Raw genomic sequence first — 18,716 nt, forward strand, 5'->3', positions numbered from 1 at the left:
GCTTTCTTTAATGGAGATTGGTGTTGAGAAGCCAAGACCAGTGTGCTAGATACATTCATTATTAAGATATTGTAGCTTGTAGGTCCTTTCAATAAACAAAGGGAATACATATAAGCATGCACACTGACACAAATTCACGGATTTAAATATTAGTTTATTTCTGTCTACATCTATATATGTTGAGAGTCATGAATTCACACCAATACTTCCAGTTACTATCTAACACCACTGGGTTCATTGTAGTTTTCTACCTCTCCATGTTTTAATTAATTAATTAATTTTTAATGTTTATTTTTTGAAAGAGAGAGAGAGAGATTCAGAGCACGTGAAAAGGACAGAGAGAGTGGGAGACACAGAATCTGAAGCAGGTTCTAGGCTCTGAGCTGTACTCACAGAGTCCGACATGGGGCTCAAACCATAGAAGGGAAGATCATGATCTGAACAGAAGTTGGATGTTAACTGACTGAGCCACCCAGGTGCCCCTATCTTTCCATGTTTTTAACTTCTTTCTTCAACAGTGAGGAACCTGGTTCCATTATTTTTTTTATATGTATGTACTTGTTCAATCATTCCGACTGTATGGATGCAGTTTTCATCTCCACTGTCTCATCCATGTATGGATATCTTTTTCTACCACTTAGATATCAACGTGTGTGGCAGCTGTGTTATGTAGACACCCATACTGCACCAGGCAATGCTTCTATGCCACGCCCCTCTTCATACTGCTTGGGCTGTGAATCCCAGCTCTGGGACACTGCTGACGCCTCTCTACTGCCCTCCTCTATCCCCTTTTGGTGTGGATACCCATTTTGCTTGGTTCACCTGTTGGCTCTAAGACTGAATTACTTAGAAACGGAAAAGGAAGAAAATACTGTATATCCCCCCCCCCCCCCCCCCCGGCTTTCTTGAGACATATTTGATATGCAAAAAACTCATGTATTTGAAAGTGTACAACTTGATGAGTTTTGATAATGAAATCATAATCAAGATAACAAACATCCATATCTTCCCATTCATTTGAGTTTTTTAAAATGAAAGTTTTTGAGTAATTGGAGCTTCTTCCAGAACTGCATTTGCCCTTGTTTCATGGACTTTCCTCACAACCTGGCCCCCTAATGCCAGTCTTCACTCCTGCCTCAAACAAAGAAACCGAGACGACCTGCTGTCCCCAAGCCAGATGAGATGTTGACCTCTCAGCACTTGCCAAAGGGAGAAAAAGAAGAACAAGAGCAATTGAACATATTGGTGAAATACAAAATGAAATAGATAGACTTAATGAACAAGCCAGTGAGGAGCTTTTGAAAGTAGAACAGAAATATAACAAACTCCACCAACCATTTTTTCAGAAGAGGTAGGAATTTATTGCCAAAATCCCAAATATTTTGGTAACAACATGTGTCAGCCATCCACAAGTGTCTGCTTGGGGAGGAGGATGAAGAGGCACTGCATTATTTGACAAGAGGTGAAGTGACAGAATTTGAATATATTAAATCAGGTTACAGAATAGATTTTATTTTGATGAAAACCCTTACTTTGAAAATAAAGTTCTCTCCAAAGAATTTCATCTGAATGAGAGTGGTGATCCATCTTCAAAGTCCACTGAAATCAAATGGAATTCTGGAAAGGATTTGATGAAACATTCAAGTCAAGTGCAGAATAAAGCCAGCAGGAAGAGACAGCATGAGGAACCAGAGAGCTTTTTCACCTGGTTTACTGATCAGGTGCAGGTGAGTTAGGAGAGGTCATCAAAGATGATATTTGGCCAGATCCATTACACTACTGCTTGATTCTTGATATGGACGATAAAGAAGGGGAAGGAGGAGGAGGAGGAGGAGGAGGGAAGGAGGAGGAGGAAGAGGAGGAGGAGGAGGAGGAGGAGGGGAATTGGAAGATATTGATGGAGACGGAGATGAGGATGAAGGTGAAGTAGATGAAGATGATCATGAGGGTAGGATGAAGGAGAAGGTGACTAATTTGAAGTCTCTTTTCTCTCCCTTTATACCACGGTTCTCAACTTATTTTGGGGGGAATGACTTGAGCAGAATATAGTGGGAAAAGATTCTCTACCCCCTTCTGTTCCAAATTCATTTTTATCCCTTCCTGTCTCAACAAAAACTTTATGGAATCAGCACCACTGTGCTCTGTGGGGAAAAAAGAAAAACCTTCTGCTCCCTTAGCTCTGCTGGAAGCTGGAAGGTCCTAGGCCCCCGTGTAGTAGTGCGTAGAATTCTGGCTTTTTTCCTCCTTTCTCTGTCTATTTGGCTCAGAGATTATACTGTGCCTCTATGTGAATGCGAACAGTTAGCATTTACCAACACATATCTGTCTACTTTCTCATGTTTAAAAAAAGAAAAAAAAACTTTAAAAAATGGGGCTATAGAAGGTCATCAAAGGGTGGGCGTGAGAGGTTTGGGCGGGTTAAGTGGGCCTTTTGACAACATGGCTTCTCCTTTGGGATGTTGGATTGCTATGTTTAACAGACATCCTTGCAGTTGAAGATGATACTTTTAAAATAAAATTCTCTCCTAAAGATGATTTGAGCCCTGCCACTCGATGGGACGACCAGCAGAACCTATAGGATCTTATTTGGCATTGACATTCTCTTGTAATTTTGTTTCTGTTTATTTTTATATTTTCTTTTTGTTTCACTGGAAAGGAAAAATGATGCTCAGTTTTAAACATTAAAAGTGTACAAGTTGCTTTGTTACAATAAAACTAAATGGGTGCACACAAAAGCAATAAATAAAATGAAAGTTTTTATTTTGAGACGAAAGCAGATTCACATGCAGTTGTAAGAAATAGAACTCACCTCAGATTATGTGTCTCCCTCTCTCTTTGCCCCTTCCCCGCTCATGCTCTTTCTCAGTCTCTCTCAAAATAAACATTAACGAAAATTTTAAAAAAAGTAGAGCTAATGTATACTTTATCCAGCTTCCTCCAATCATAATATCTTACAAAAGTATGCTATAATATGACAACCAAGATTGATGTTGATACAGTCAAGGTATAGAATACTTCTATCACTACGGCTTTTCCTCCTATTGCCATTTTATATAGACACACTTACCTCCTGCCCCTACCCTCCCGCATCTGTTTTTCCATTTTGATAATTTTGCCATTTCAGTAGTATTTTATATGAATGGAGTCATAAGCTATGTAATGTGCTGGAATTTGCCTTTTTTTACTCAGCTTAGTTCTCTGGAGATTCACCTAGGCTGTTTTGTGTATCAGTTCACTTTTTTTTTTTTTAATTGCTGAGTAGTATTCCATAGCATGGATGTTCTACAGTTCTTTTAACCATTGGTTGAACAACAGCTGTGGTTTTCCAGTTTTGAATAGGAATATTGTGAACATTTGTGTACAGGTTTTTGTGTGAACATAAGTCTTCATTTTTCTGTGATAAATGCCCCGTAGGATGATCACCAAGTTGCATGTTTAGTTTTTTAAGATACAGAAACTGTGGCTGTTCTGTTTTATATTTTCATTAACAATATGAACGATCCTGTAGATTCTCTTCATCCTTGCCAACATTTGGTGTTGTCACTATTTAAAAAAAAAAAAAATCTTGAGGCCCCTGGGTGGCTCAGTTGGTTAAGCATCTGACTTCAGCTCAGGTCATGATTTCGTGGTTTATGAGTTTGAGTCCCATGTGCTCTGTGCTGACAGTCTGGAGTCTGCTTCAGATTCTGTGTCCCCCTCTTTCTCTGCCCCTCCCCTGCTCATACTCTGTCTCTCTCTTTCTCTCAAAACTAAATAAACATTAAAAATTTTTTTTAATTCTTTAGCCATTGTAATAAGTGTATAATGATATATCATTGTGGTTTTAACTCGTACTTCCTGAATGACAAATGATATTAAACACTTTTCTTTGGCCTCTTTGTCATCTGTCTTTTGGTGAAAAATGCCTCTTCATGTCTTTGTCCACGTTCTAGTTGGATTATTTGCTTCTTTTTGTTTGTTTGTTTGTTTTACCAGTGAGTTGCAAAAGTTATTTATATTTTGTTGATACTAACCTTATGGTGGATATGTGGTTTGCAAGTAGTATTTCCTCCCAGTCTATAGCTTGTCTTTTTCATCATCTTAACAGTCTTTTGCAGAGCAATTGTTTTAAAGTTTGATGAAGATCAATTGGTAAACCTTTCCTATTATGGGTCATTTTTTTGGGGTCACATCTAAGAACTCTGTGCCTAGCTTTAGATCTTGAAGAGTTTCTCCTAGTTTTTTTGAAAGTTTTATATTCAAATCTGTGATCCATTTGAGTTAATTTTTTAAAAGGTTTATTTATTTTGAGAGAGTGTGAGTGCATGAGCAGGGGAGGGGCAGAGAGAGAGAGAGAGAGAGAGAGAGAGAATCCCAAGCAGGCTCTGTGCTGTCAGCCCAGAGCTGAAGGCTGAGCTCGATCTCAGGAGTGGTGAGATTATGACCTGAGCAGAAATCAAGGGTTGGACCCTTAACTGACTGAGCCACCCGGGCACCCGGAATTAGTTTTTATATTCAGGTATGAGACTTAGGCTGAAGTTCATTTTCTTGGCATATGGATGTCCACTTACTCCAGCATTATTTATTGAAAAGCTAGCTTTATTCCATTGAATTTCTTTTGTACTTTGTCTAAAGTTCATTGAATATATTTGTGTGGTTCTATTTCTTGGTTCTCTATTCAGTTTCATTGATGTATGTATCTATCTGTGTTAATTATGCACATAGTCTTGATTATTGTAGCTGTAATAAATTAAGTTTTAAAATTGAAAGACTGATTCTTTCTGCTTTATTCATCTTTCTCAAAATTGTGTTAGTTATTCCACTTCCTTTGCCTTTCCACATAAATTGTAGAAAATTGTGTCTATAGAAAAATCTGCTGGGATTTTGATAGCAACTGTGTTAAATGTGTATGTCAATCGAGGGAGAATTGGACATCTTTAGTATATTGAGTCTTCCAACCTATGAACATAGCTATCCATTTATGTCTTCTTGAATTTCTTTCATAAATATTGTATAGCTCTCAGCATCTAAGTTCTGAACATGTTTTGTACACATTTTATTTTTCAGTGATTATAAATCATAGTGCATTTTAAACTTTTCTGTGTTCTCATTGATAATATATAGAAAAAGAATAGATTTTGTACATTTATTTTATATTCTTTGACCTTGCTGACCTCACATATAAATTCTCAGAGATGTTTTTGTAGATCCCTTCAGATTTTCTTGTAGATAATCATATCGTCTACAAATAAGGGAAGTTTTACTTCCTCCTTTATGATCTCTATACTTTATTACACTGGCCAGAACTTTGTTTATTAATATGTGTTTATAAATATGAATGGTGAGAGCAGACAGACTTGCCTTGTTCTATATCTTAGTGTGGAAGCATTCAGTCTTTCACCATAAACATCATGCTAACTGTGGGTTTTTTATAGTTGCTCTTTGTCAATTTGAAGAACATCCCTCTTTTGTTATTTTTCTGAGAGTTTTTAATCATGAATAGGTGCTGAACTTCATCAAGTGTTTTTCTGTATTAATAGATATGATCCTGTGATTAGGCTTCTTTAGTCTGTTAAATAAGGTGGATTATACTGATTGATTTTCTAATATTGAACCAGCCTTGAATCCCTGGAATAAATGCTACTTCGTTATGTATATAATTCCCTTTATATATTGTTTGCTAAAATTTTGTGAAGGATATTTACATGCATATTCATGAATGATTGATCTGTAGTTTCCTTATTTTTGTACTGATTTTTTCTTTTTTTTAAATATTAAAAAAAATTTAATGTTTATTTTTGAGAGAGAGAGAAAGTGCAAGTGGGAGAGAGGCAGAGAGAGGGAGACACAGAATCCAAAGCAGGCTCAAGGCTTTGAGCTGTCAGCACAGAGCCTGATGCAGAGCTCAAACTCATGACCTGTGAGATCATGACCTGAGCCGAAGTAGGATGCTTAACCAACCGAGCCACTCAGGCACCCCTTGATTTTTCCTCATTTCTGTACTGGGGTCGTACTTTGTAAAATGAATTGGAAAGTGTTCCCTCCTCCTCTATTTTCTGGAAGAGATTTTGTGGAAGACATTTTGTAGAAAAGGTGGTAATTCTTCTTTAAACACTTGGTTGAATTCTCCAAATCCTTCTAACCCTTCTCCAGTGCAACCATAGGACTCTGGAGATTTTCTTTTTTGGGAGTTTTTAAGTTAAAAATTTATTTCCTTTATAGTTACAGAGCTATTCAAATTATCTGTTTCATATTAGTGAGTTGTGATAGTTTGTGTTTCTTAAGAAATTTACCTGTTTTATCTAAGTTTCCAGACTTATTAGTAAAAATTTGTTGAGAATATTCCCTTATTATTCAAATGTGTTTAGGATCTTGCAGTGATGTTCCCCTTCTCATTCCTGATATTGGTAATTTGTGACTTCCTTAGTTTTTACCTGGTAAGTTTGGTTAGAGGTTTATTATTATTATTATTATTATTATTATTATTACTATTTTATCTTTTCAGAGAACTAGTTTTTGGTTTAAATGATTTTTTTCTACTTTTTTTTTTGTATGTGTTTTCTATTTCAATGATTTCTTCTCAGGTTTGGATTTAATTTGCCCTTCTTTTTTTAGTTGCTTAAGGTAGAAGTAAAGTCACTGATTTGAGACTTTTTTAATATAGGTATCCAGTGCTATAAATTTTTCTCTAAACACTGCTTTAACTGCATCTCAAAAATTTCAGTATGTCGTGTTCTGTTTTCATTCTGTTCAAAATACTTTTAATTTCCCTTTTGGTTTCTTCTTTGATCCAATTCATGGGTTATTTAGAACTTTTATTTAATTTCCAAATACAGTAAAACCTTGGTTTGCAAGCATAATCGTTCTGAAAAAATGCCTGTAATCCAAAGCACTTGTATATCAAAAGGAATTTCCCCATAAGAAATCATGGAAACTCAGGTGATTCATTCCTCAACCCCAAAATATTCATATTAAAATGATTACAATAATGTAATACAATACAAAATAATAAAGAAATACAAAATATAAAGAAAAATAAAGAATTAACCTGCACTAACCTTTGAAAACCTTCGTGGCTGGGGTGAGGGAGATGGGAGAGGCGGGTTATTGTGTAGGATGACTCACTATCACTAATGGAATCTGACTACAGTACTAATAAACTGTTGTCATATACTGTTTTAATGTAACTGGCAATAAGGCAGCAGAGGAGAAGGTCTATATTTGCAGGCAGCTTGACCTAGAATGAAGCAAAGCATTCCTAACCTTACTCTTGTACGGAAAAGCAAAGGACTATCCCTGGGTGCTTTGAAGTGACAAAAATTTACACTAGTGGCAGTTGTGGGCACCTTCCAGTGTTCTGAAAAATCACTGATTTCTCCCAAACACCATGGCCTGAGACCAAGCATCTGAGCATGGGAGACGATCTCCCATAATCCCGCAGCAAGAGAGAGAGAGAGAGAGAAGAACCATCGGCTCAGTTGTGATTATGTGGTGTTTGGCATCACGTACTACTCGTATTGCAAGACATTGCTCATTTATCAAGTTAAAATTTACTAGGAATGTTCCCTCTTCTTGTGGAACACTTGCAGAACAAGTTCCTTGTAATCCAAGGTTGTACTGTATTTGGAGGATTTTGAAAGAGTTTTATTTTAAAGTCTATTCATTTTTTTAAAATTTTTTTTTAAGTTTTTTTTTTTTAATTTATTTTTGGGACAGAGAGAGACAGAGCATGAATGGGGGAGGGTCAGAGAGAGAAGGAGACACAGAATCTGAAACAGGCTCCAGGCTCCGAGCTGTCAGCATAGAGCCTGACACGGGGCTTGAACTCATGGACCGCGAGATCATGACCTGAGCCGAAGTCGGCCGCTCAACCGACTGAGCCACCCAGGCGCCCCTAAAGTCTATTCATTTTGAGAGAGCACACATGCACAAGCTGGGGAGGGGCAGAGAGAGAGGGGGGGAGAGAGAATCCAAAGCAGGTTCGACACTCACTGTGGAGCCCCATGTGGGTCTCAATACCATGACTGTGATATCATGACGTGAGGTGAAATCAAGAGTTGGATGTTCAACTGACTGAGCTAATCAGGTGCCCCCAGATTTTTCTGATATTGATTTAAAAAATTCCCTGTGGTAGGAGTACATACTTTGTCCAATTTGAATAGTTAAATTTGTTTGGTGGTGGTGGTGGTGTGTGTGTGTGTGTGAGATTTATGTTTATGTTTCAATACAGAATGCGTTTTATCTTGGTAAATCTCTTTTATTTTTATGTTTATTTTTGAGACAGACAGAGAGACAGAGTGGAAGTGAGGGAGGGACAGAGAGAGAGAGGGAGACACGAAATCCAAAGCAGGCTCCATGCTCTGAGCTGTCAGCACAGAGCTTGGCATGGAGTTCAAACTTACGAAGCATGAGATCATGACCTGAGCCGAAGTCAGACTCTTAACCAACTGAGCCACCCAGGTCCCCCTCCAGCTTCAAGTTTTCTATTTGGTTCCTTTTTATAAGTTCTATCTGTTTTTTTTATATTCTCTATTGGTTGAGGTGTCAATTTCCTGATTTCTTTTAGTTCTTTTTCCATGGCTTCCTTTAGCTCTTTGAGTATATTTAAGACAGTTTTTGTCTAGTAAGTCTAATGTCTGTACTTTTCTTAAGAGTTTTTGTTAATTTCTGTTTTTCTCTTGTGAATGGAGCATACTTTTTTATTTCTCTGCATTCCTCATAGTTTATTGTTGAAAACTGGGCATTTTGAGTTTTTACTCTGGAAATCAGATTCCTACCCATGCCCAGGATTAGGTGTTGCTGGCTGTAGGTTGTAGTTTGTTTAGTGACTTTTGAAACTATTTTAAGAAGAATTTTATTTAGATATAATTCACATACCACAGAGTGCACCCATATAAAGTTTATAATTCAGTGTTTTTTAAATAGATTTTCAGATAGGTGCAATCATTTCACAATCAAGTTAGTCAACACCCCTTTTTTCATTTTTCAAAAAAATTTTAATTAAATTCCAGTTAGTTAACATACAGTGTGATATTAGTTTCAGGTGTTCAATATAGTGATTCAACTCTTCTATTTTGGTCTATACCATTTTTGTAAAGACTATTCTTTGTTATGTGTTGTCTTTGAAGCCTATTTATTTAGTTCTTAGTGAGTTGTTGGAAATTTTCTTAAATGAATGGAGAAAAAAAAAAAAAAAAGGGAAAGGAAAGAATAGACTCCAGGTCTTTGCAAATTGGCTCTGTGCTGGAGCACTTACTTCTTGTTTTCATTGAACCTAAAGATTAACTACAGGTAAAAGCTTATTGTTTTCTGAGGTCTTTTAGTACATATGTCCTGCTGTGTACATGTGTCTGGATTTCTAGATTCTCTGGTATATGGGAGAGCTTTTTAAAGCTTCCTGGAGTTCCCTCTTCTACTATTTTCCATCACTTTACTTTATCCAGCTTTGTTTTTATTAGGATGGTTTATCTTTTTCCTTCTTTCTTTTTTTTTAAATTTAGACAGTTGGTTTCTTTATATGTAAAGTGGGTTTCTTATAGGTAGTGTGTAGTTGGGTCTTGCTTTTTAATCCAGTTTGACAGTTTCTGTCTTTTAATGAATATTTAGACCATGTGGTAAGTGGAATAATGGCCCCTAGGAGATGTTCATGTCCCCCTGTGAATATGTTACTTTACACGGTGTAAAATAATTAGGTTTTCAGATGGAATTTAAGTTGTTTATCAGCTCTCCTTAAAATGAGAAGATCCTGAAATACCCTATGGGCCCAGTAGAATCACGTGAGCCCTTAGTACCTGAGAACTTTTCCCAGCAGAAATCAGAGAGATTTGAAGACAGAAGGAGAGGCGGGAGAAATTCAAAATGTAAGAGAGTCTTTGATTTTCCGTTGCTAGTTTTGAAGATGGGGGAAGGCAACCATGAGCTCAGACAGTTACTAGGAGTTATAATAGCCCTCAGCTGATAGACAAAGTAAATAGATTTCATTTATACAGTTGGAAGGGTCTTAATTACGCCAACAACTTGAATGATCAAAGAAACAAATACAGAGTCTCCAGGAGGAATAAACCATGTAGGCATCTTGGTTTTAGCCTGATAAGGCCTGTACCAGAGTTTTCTTGTTCAGAACTATAAGATAATTACTTTGTGTTGTTTCAAGACACTAAGTTTGTGGTAATTTGTTGTGTTAGCAATGCAAAACTAATATAAACTGTTTACATTTAATGTGATTATTGATTTACTTGGGTTTAATTCTACTTTCTTGCTATTCATTTGCTGTTTGTCCCTTGTGTTATTTGTACTTCTTTCACACTTTTCACACCTCATTTGGATTGAGTAATTTTTATATCACTTTCCCTCTATTTTGGGACTTATTAGCTCTGTGTTTTTTTAGTGGTTACTTTATGGTTTATCATACACATATTTAATATATAACAGCCTATCTTAAGTAATATGCTACTTCATATAGTGTTTCTCTTTTACTTGTCTTATCCTATTGAAAATATCTGTTTAAATGTGTCTCCCTATATTTGTCAGGACTATTTTGGATACAAGTGGATAGAAATTGAATCCAAAGTAGCTTGATTAAAAAAAAAATGCTCTGATTGGTTTCATATGGAATATTTGTTAATTCCTGAACAAAAAATGTGGTCATAGGGACAGAGGTGTTGATGAGCCAGACTAGGTTATGGACCCACCTTTATGATCAGAATGGCACTGGGTTGATTGCCTCCTGGATAACACGAAGTGGGTAAAGTTCCTGAAAGATCAGGTGATTGGATGGAAAACTATGCTTGACAGAAGAGAAACACTAGAGTTCTCATTTTCCACTACATTTCGAAGATAGACTGCCATCTCCTGTAGGTCAGGTTTTGTTGTTGTTGTTTTTGCTTTAAATTACTTTTTAAAATGTAAGCAATATATGATTAAGTTATATTAAAAATTAAAGCAGCCTCCATAAGTTTAAAGACCCCCACTGGTCACCCCTTCCAAGGATGTAAACCCTCTACCACTGTCATGGGTGTGGTATACATTCTGTGCTATTCATTGACCTAGAATATGTATAGTTTATTTATTTCACATAAAAAGGTATCTAATTGTGCATATTGCTCTGCAGCATGTATTTTTTTTTAATTCAACAGATATCTTGTCAATCTACCCATAATACTGCATGTAGATGTACCTCATTCCTTTTAACTGCTGCATAGTGTTTTTTTTAAATGGATATTCAGAAGTTTTTTTGTTTTAGATTGCTGCTCATTTGTTTCCTATTTTTCATTATTATAAACAATGCTGCCGTGAACAACTTTGTATGTGCCTCATTGTGCATATTTTTAAGTGGTTCTCTAGAGTATACATCTGGAGTTGGAATTTCTGGGTCAAACTCTTCATGGATTTAAAATTGTGTTTGCTTAAAATTTTTAATGAATAAACTTTTGAGCAGGAAGTAAATGCACATGGTAAAAAAATTGAAAAGTTTTGTAATGAGAAGTAGTCTCTTTTAGTCTGGAATGGTTCCTCAGTGATGCTTGATGGTCATAAATGTTAAATATTACAAGCCATTAATTTTATAATATGTCTCTCCATTTGGGTTTGTCGGATGTTCCCTCATATTTAGTTGTAGGTTATATGTCTTTGGTAAGAATAGCACACAAGTGAGGCTGATTTCTTCTTTCATCCTATCAAGTCATGCTTGATGTTTATTAATCCTATTACCGATGATGTTCAGTTTAATCACTTGATTAAGTTGTTGTGTGCCAGACTTTTACACTTTTCTTCTTTGTAATGACTTTTGTCAGGAAGTACTTTAAGACTGTGTATATATCTTTTTATTCATCAAACTTGTCTTTCTCCATTCATTTATTCCTTTCTACTCAGATGGGCTCAGGGTTTTCTGTTTTATTTAGGTAAGTATAGTCTGTTACTATCAATATTTATTTTGATGTCCATATTGTCACAGGTTTGGACAGTGGGAGCCCCTTCAAACTAACTTCTGGGTACTTTTGACATATCTCCATCATTCTTTGAACATTTTCTTACTTTCTTATACAGCACCATATGTGTGCTGTGTAAGACCATCTGGTATTTTTGCTGCAGCAGTCCTGGAATAAGCCATTTCTGTAATATATCCTGGTTCTATTAGCTGGAGTATGGTATCTAGAAGCCAAAATATGTGTGCTAAGGCTGCTAAGTGTGTTCATTGTTACTGGAGTATTGTTGTTCCCATGCCTTCTCAGTAGATACACACACACACACACACACACACACACACACACACACACAAAATATGCATCTATATTCATTCTATATCTATGAGTTTTCACTCTACGCTATGAGTTTTCACTAGTACCTCCAATTACAATCAAACATCCAAAACTGCAGGGTTAATTTTAGCTTCTTCCCTTTCCCTATCTGTAATCTCCTTCTGTAATAGTGGCTCCTATTATTATTTTTTAAATTACGATATAATTGACATTTAACAAGGCTCCTATGAATCTCAAAACAGGGAACACTATTGATATTTAGTAGACCAATATTAATTTTTCCTCTCTGTGAGCCACCCAGATGTCCCTTCCTCTCTCTGACTTGGGTTGTAGTAGGGCAATAATTTTACAACATGAAAGCATATATGACTGAGTTTTATTCGATAGTTTAATCTGCATGTATCCTCTTAGAAAATGTCAAATGGAGTAGAATCTCTAATTTCATATTTGTAGGTATTTATACTGTGTTATCACTATCAAGAGAAGCAGAGTCTCAGATTAATCATAGTTATACTTCCAATGAGGGAAATGAATTATTTGATATTAAACTGTCTTTATAGATTATTTGATATCTTACTGACTTTATATTTTTATGGCAATTAAAACAACAGATTCCACGTTGCAACTATGAGTATCCCTCTTTGAATTTAATTAAAGCATTTATTTAAAATTTTTTCTCTTTAGTTGGAAAATCTTTTTGATAATTTTCTAACCTGCCAGCTACCCTTTTACTTTCCAAGATTTATAGTAACATTAGAATCAAATATAAAATGTTAGACTTTTTCACATTTTAAGTGTTTATTTAAAAACTTTTTTTTCTCATTACTTGGAAAATCTTTTTGATAATTTTCTAACCTCCCAGCTACCATTTTGCTTTCCAAGATTTATGGTTAACTTTGGAAGTAGATATAAAATGGAATACTTTTTCACACTTACATGTTTTAAAATGAAGGAATCTTTAGAGGTGATATTTTATTGATAACATATTTCCTCCTAGTAATTTGGAGTACCATAAATATACTCTCAACTATGGTTTTTCAGGTATTTGGCCTGATATCACTTTTCTACCTATCCATTTCTATGTATATGTCTTTATTATTATTTTTTGTTTGTTTAAAGTTTATTCATTTATTTTTTTTAATATATGAAATTTATTGTCAAATTGGTTTCCATACAACACCCAGTGCTCATCCCAAAAGGTGCCCTCCTCAATACCCATCACCCACCCTCCCCTCCCTCCCACCCCCCATCAACCCTCAGTTTGTTCTCAGTTTTTAACAGTCTCTTATGCTTTGGCTCTCTCCCACTCTAACCTCTTTTTTTTTTTTCCTTCCCCTCCCCCATGGGTTTCTGTTACGTTTCTCAGGATCCACATAAGAGTGAAAACATATGGTATCTGTCTTTCTCCGTATGGCTTATTTCACTTAGCATCACACTCTCCAGTTCCATCCACGTTGCTACAAAAGGCCATATTTCATTTTTTCTCATTGCCACGTATTATTCCATTGTGTATATAAACCACAATTTCTTTATCCATTCATCAGTTGATGGACATTTAGGCTCTTTCCATAATTTGGCTATTGTTGAGAGTGCTGCTATAAACATTGGGGTACAAGTGCCCCTATGCATCAGTACTCCTGTATCCCTTGGATAAATTCCTAGCAGTGCTATTGCTGGGTCATAGGGTAGGTCTATTTTTAATTTTCTGAGGAACCTCCACACTGCTTTCCAGAGCGGCTGCACCAATTTGCATTCCCACCAACAGTGCAAGAGGGTTCCCGTTTCTCCACATCCTCTCCAGCATCTATAGTCTCCTGATTTGTTCATTTTGGCCACTCTGACTGGTGTGAGGTGATATCTGAGTGTGGTTTTGATTTGTATTTCCCTGATAAGGAGTGACGTTGAACATCTTTTCATGTGCCTGTTGGCCATCCAGATGTCTTCTTTAGAGAAGTGTCTATTCATGTTTTCTGCCCATTTCTTCACTGGGTTATTTGTTTTTCGGGTGTGGAGTTTGGTGAGCTCTTTATAGATTTTGGATACTAGCCCTTTGTCCGGTATGTCATTTGCAAATATCTTTCCCCATTCCGTTGGTTGCCTTTTAGTTTTGTTGGTTGTTTCCTTTGCTGTGCAGAAGCTTTTTATCTTCATAAGGTCCCAGTAATTCACTTTGCTTTTAATTCCCTTGCCTTTGGGGATGTGTCGAGTAAGAGATTGCTATGGCTGAGGTCAGAGAGGTCTTTTCCTGCTTTCTCCTCTAAGGTTTTGATGGTTTCCTGTCTCACATTCAGGTCCTTTATCCATTTTGAGTTTATTTTTGTGAATGGTGTGAGAAAGTGGTCTAGTTTCAACCTTCTGCATGTTGCTGTCCAGTTCTCCCAGCACCATTTGTTAAAGAGACTGTCTTTTTTCCATTGGATGTTCTTTCCTGCTTTGTCAAAGATGAGTTGGCCATATGTTTGTGGGTCTATTTCTGGGGTTTCTATTCTATTCCATTGGTCTATGTGTCTGTTTTTGTGCCAATACCATTGTGTCTTGATGATGACAGCTTTGTAGTAGAGGCTAAAGTCTGGGATTGTGATGCCTCCTGCTTTGGTCTTCTTCTTCAAAATTACTTTGGCTATTCGGGGCCTTTTGTGGTTCCATATGAATTTTAGGATTGCTTGTTCTAGTTTCGAGAAGAATGCTGGTGCAATTTTGATTGGGATTGCATTGAATGCGTAGATAGCTTTGGGTAGTATTGACATTTTGACAATATTTATTCTTCCAATCCATAAGCAGGGAATGTCTTTCCATTTCTTTAAATCTTCTTCAATTACCTTCATAAGCTTTCTATAGTTTTCAGCATACAGATCTTTTACATCTTTGGTTAGATTTATTCCTAGGTATTTTATGCTTCTTGGTGCAATTGTGAATGGGATCAGTTTCTTTATTTGTCTTTCTGTTGCTTCATTGTTAGTGTATAAGAATGCAACTGATTTCTGTACATTGATTTTGTATCCTGCAACTTTGCTGAATTCATGTATCAGTTCTAGCAGACTTTTGGTGGAGTCTATCGGATTTTCCATGTATAATATCATGTCATCTGCAAAAAGCGAAAGCTTGACTTCATCTTTGCCAATTTTGATGCCTTTGATTTCCTTTTGTTGTCTGATTGCTGATGCTAGAACTTCCAGCACTATGTTAAACAACAGCGGTGAGAGTGGGCATCCCTGTCGTGTTCCTGATCTCAGGGAAAAAGCTCTCAGTTTTTCCCCATTGAGGATGATGTTAGCTGTGGGCTTTTCATAAATGGCTTTTATGATCTTTAAGTATGTTCCCTCTATCCCGACTTTCTCAAGGGTTTTTATTAAGAAACGGTGCTGGATTTTGTCAAAGGCCTTTTCTGCATCGATTGACAGGATCATATGGTTCTTCTCTTTTTTTTTGTTAATGTGATGTATCACGTTGATTGATTTGCGAATGTTGAACCAGCCCTGCATCCCAGGAATGAATCCCACTTGATCATGGTGAATAATTCTTTTTATATGCTGTTGAATTCGATTTGCTAGTATCTTATTGAGAATTTTTGCATCCATATTCATCAGGGATATTGGCCTGTAGTTCTCTTTTTTTACTGGGTCTCTGTCTGGTTTAGGAATCAAAGTAATACTGGCTTCATAGAATGAGTCTGGAAGTTTTCCTTCCCTTTCTATTTCTTGGAATAGCTTGAGAAGGATAGGTATTATCTCTGCTTTAAATGTCTGGTAGAACTCCCCTGGGAAGCCATCTGGTCCTGGACTCTTATTTGTTGGGAGATTTTTGATAACTGATTCAATTTCTTTGCTGGTTATGGGTCTGTTCAAGCTTTCTATTTCCTCCTGATTGAGTTTTGGAAGAGTGTGGGTGTTTAGGAATTTGTCCATTTCTTCCAGGTTGTCCAATTTGTTGGCATATAATTTTTCATAGTATTCCCTGATAATTGCTTGTATTTCTGAGGGATTGGTTGTAATAATCCCATTTTCATTCATGATTTTATCTATTTGGGTCATCTCCCTTTTCTTTTTGAGAAGCCTGGCTAGAGGTTTGTCAATTGTGTTTATTTTTTCAAAAAACCAACTCTTGGTTTCGTTGATCTGCTCTACAGTTTTTTTAGATTCTATATTGTTTATTTCTGCTCTGATCTTTATTATTTCTCTTCTTCTGCTGGGTTTAGGCTGCCTTTGCTGTTCTGCTTCTATTTCCTTTAGGTGTGCTGTTAGATTTTGAATTTGGGATTTTTCTTGTTTCTTGAGATAGGCCTGGATTGCAATGTATTTTCCTCTCAGGACTGCCTTTGCTGCATCCCAAAGCGTTTGGATTGTTGTATTTTCATTTTCGTTTGTTTCCATATATGTTTTAATTTCTTCTCTAATTGCCTGGTTGACCCACTCATTTGTTAGTAGGGTGTTCTTTAACCTCCATGCTTTTGGAGGTTTTCCAGACTTTTTCCTGTGGTTGATTTCAAGCTTCATAGCATTGTGGTCTGAAAGTATGCATGGTATAATTTCAATTCTTGTAAACTTATGAAGGGCTGTTTTGTGACCCACTATATGATCTTGGAGAATGTTCCATGTGCACTGGAGAAGAAAGTATATTCTGTTGCTTTGGGATGCAGAGTTCTAAATATATCTGTCAAGTCCATCTGATCCAATGTATCCTTCAGGGCCCTTGTTTCTTTATTGACTGCGTGTCTAGATGATCTATCCATTTCTGTAAGTGGGGTGTTAAAGTCCCCTGCAACTACCACATTCTTATCAATAAGGTTGCTTATGTTTATGAGTAATTGTTTTATATATTTGGGGGCTCCGGTATTCGGCGCTTAGACATTTATAATTGTTAGATCTTCCTGATGGATAGACCCTGTAATTATTATATAATGCCCTTCTTCATCTCGTTACAGCCTTTAATTTAAAGTCTAGTTTGTCTGATATAAGTATGGCTACTCCAGCTTTCTTTTGGCTTCTGGTAGCATGATAAATAGTTCTCCATCCCCTCACTCTCAATCTAAAGGTGTCCTCAGATCTAAAATGAGTCTCTTGTAGACAGCAAATAGATGGGTCTTGTTTTTTTATCCATTCTGATACCCTATGTCTTTTGGTTGGTGCATTTAATCCATTTACATTCAGTGTTATTATAGAAAGATACGGGTTTAGAGTCATTGTGATGTCTGTATGTTTTATGCTTGTAGTGATGTCTCTGGTACTTTGTCTCACAGGATCCCCCTTAGGATCTCTTGTAGGGCTGGTTTAGTGGTGACAAATTCCTTCAGTTTTTGTTTGGGAAGACCTTTATCTCTCCTTCTATTCTAAATGACAGACTTGCTGGATAAAGGATTCTCGGCTGCATATTTTTTCTGTTTAGCACACTGAAGATATCGTGCCAAGCCTTTCTGGCCTGCCAAGTTTCAAAAGAGAGATCAGTCACGAGTCTTATAGGTCTCCCTTTATATGTGAGGGCACGTTTATCCCTTGCTGCTTTCAGAATTTTATCTTTATCCTTGTATTTTGCCAGTTTGACTATGATATGTCGTGCAGAAGATCGATTCAAGTTACGTCTGAAGGGAGTTCTCTGTGCCTCTTGGATTTCAATGCCTTTTTCCTTCCCCAGGTCAGGGAAGTTCTCAGCTATAATTTCTTCAAGTACCCCTTCAGCACCTTTCCCTCTCTCTTCCTCCTCTGGGATACCAATTATGCGTATATTATTTCTTTTTAGTGTATCACTTAGTTCTCTAATTTTCCCCTCATACTCCTGGATTTTTTTATCTCTCTTTCTCTCAGCTTCCTCTTTTTCCATAACTTTATCTTCTAGTTCACCTATTCTCTCCTCTGCCTCTTCAATCCGAGCTGTCATTTCCATTTTGTTTTGCATTTCGTTGAAAGTGGTTTTCAGCTCCTCCTGACTGTTCCTTAGTCCCTTGATCTCTGTAGCAAGAGATTCTCTGCTGTCCTCTATACTGTTTTCAAGCCCAGCGATTAATTTTATGACTATTATTCTAAATTCACTTTCTGTTATATTATTTAAATCCTTTTTGATCAGTTCATTAGCTGTTGTTATTTCCTGGAGATTCTTCTGAGGGGAATTCTTTCATTTGGTCATTTTGGATAGTCCCTGGAGTGGTGAGGACCTGCAGGGCACTTCCCCCGTGCTGTGGTGTATAACTGGAGTTGGTGGGCGGGGCCGCAGTCAGACCTGATGTCTGCCCCCAGCCCACCCCTGGGGCCACAGTCAGACTGGTGTGTGCCTTCTCTTCCCCTCTCCTAGGGGTGGGATTCACTGTGGGGTGGTGTGGCCCGTCTGGGCTACTTGCACACTGCCAGGCTTGTGGTGCTGGGGATCTGGCGTATTAGCTGGGGTGGGTAGGCAAGGTGCACGGGGGCCGGAAGGGCAGGCTTAGCTCGCTTCTCCTTAGGTGATCCACTTCAGGAGGGGCCCTGTGGCAGCGGGAGGGAGTCAGACCCG

At 37.1% G+C, this 18,716-nt stretch overlaps 1 pseudogene; it reads left to right on the top strand.

The window, feature by feature from the left end:
* Positions 1 to 952: 952 nt before the first annotated feature.
* Positions 953 to 2,338, top strand: LOC132675413 (protein SET-like; annotated as a pseudogene).
* Positions 2,339 to 18,716: the final 16,378 nt, after the last annotated feature.

The sequence above is a fragment of the Panthera onca genome, chromosome D4 (assembly GCF_046562875.1).
Source record: "Panthera onca isolate mPanOnc1 chromosome D4, mPanOnc1 haplotype 2, whole genome shotgun sequence".
Lineage (NCBI taxonomy): Eukaryota > Metazoa > Chordata > Mammalia > Carnivora > Felidae > Panthera > Panthera onca.